At 44.9% G+C, this 751-nt stretch overlaps 1 non-coding gene across 1 annotated transcript; it reads right to left on the bottom strand.

Moving 5' to 3' along the window:
* Window positions 1-306: 306 nt before the first annotated feature.
* Window positions 307-379, bottom strand: TRNAG-GCC (transfer RNA glycine (anticodon GCC)). Its single transcript has one exon. It is a non-coding gene; the product is annotated as a tRNA-Gly (tRNA).
* Window positions 380-751: the final 372 nt, after the last annotated feature.

The following is a 751-nucleotide window of genomic DNA, read 5'->3' as shown; positions in this document are numbered from 1 at the left end:
AGAAGTTATGATGACCTCAGCATAGATAAAGTGTAGAAGACCTTGGGTAGATAAGGTATAGAAAATAATTGTATGTTGGCAAGAGTCAAAACAACTGAGGAAATGAGATATCAAGATGGCCTATGTATAAACAAAAATGCTGCTGTCCCTCATTATTTTTGTAATGAAAGGTATAAATGCTTGCTGTAATTAGTTATCAGGGAGAGACCTGTTTGCTCTCCCTCTGCACATGTGAGAGTTAATAAAACATCTGACTTGCTATACCTAAACAAATAGTGAGAACTCAGTTTTTCTCCGACAATTTGGGGGCTCGTCCGGGATTTGAACCCGGGACCTCTCGCATGGCAGGCGAGAATTCTACCACTGAACCACCAATGCTTAAAAATTCTTATGTAAAAAGTCACAATTAACTTTTCCACAATTTGGGGTGTCGGAGGAGGACTGTCCGTGGGGCCGTCTGCCCCTGTTGGGCTCACGCCATCCGAACTTATTGACTGTGCAGCAAGGTCAGATGCTGAGCGGCGTAATAGGGGAATTGTTTGCCGCCCCCTGTATGCATATGCTAGGTGCATAAGGTTTGCACCTGTGTTGAGGGGTTGTTACCGCCTCAAGAGGGGTTTTTACCGCCTCAAGTGATGCATCGAGGTACTTGGGAATAGTACCTGGAGGTACTCAGGAGTAGTACCTGGTATAAGGCCTTGGTGTGTGTGTGGTCTGTGTGTGTGTGTGTACACAGTGTGAATTGAGTGTT

This window comes from Malaclemys terrapin, chromosome 17, assembly GCF_027887155.1.
Source record: "Malaclemys terrapin pileata isolate rMalTer1 chromosome 17, rMalTer1.hap1, whole genome shotgun sequence".
NCBI classification, from domain to species: domain Eukaryota; kingdom Metazoa; phylum Chordata; order Testudines; family Emydidae; genus Malaclemys; species Malaclemys terrapin.
This window is presented reverse-complemented; position numbering and strand designations above follow the sequence as displayed.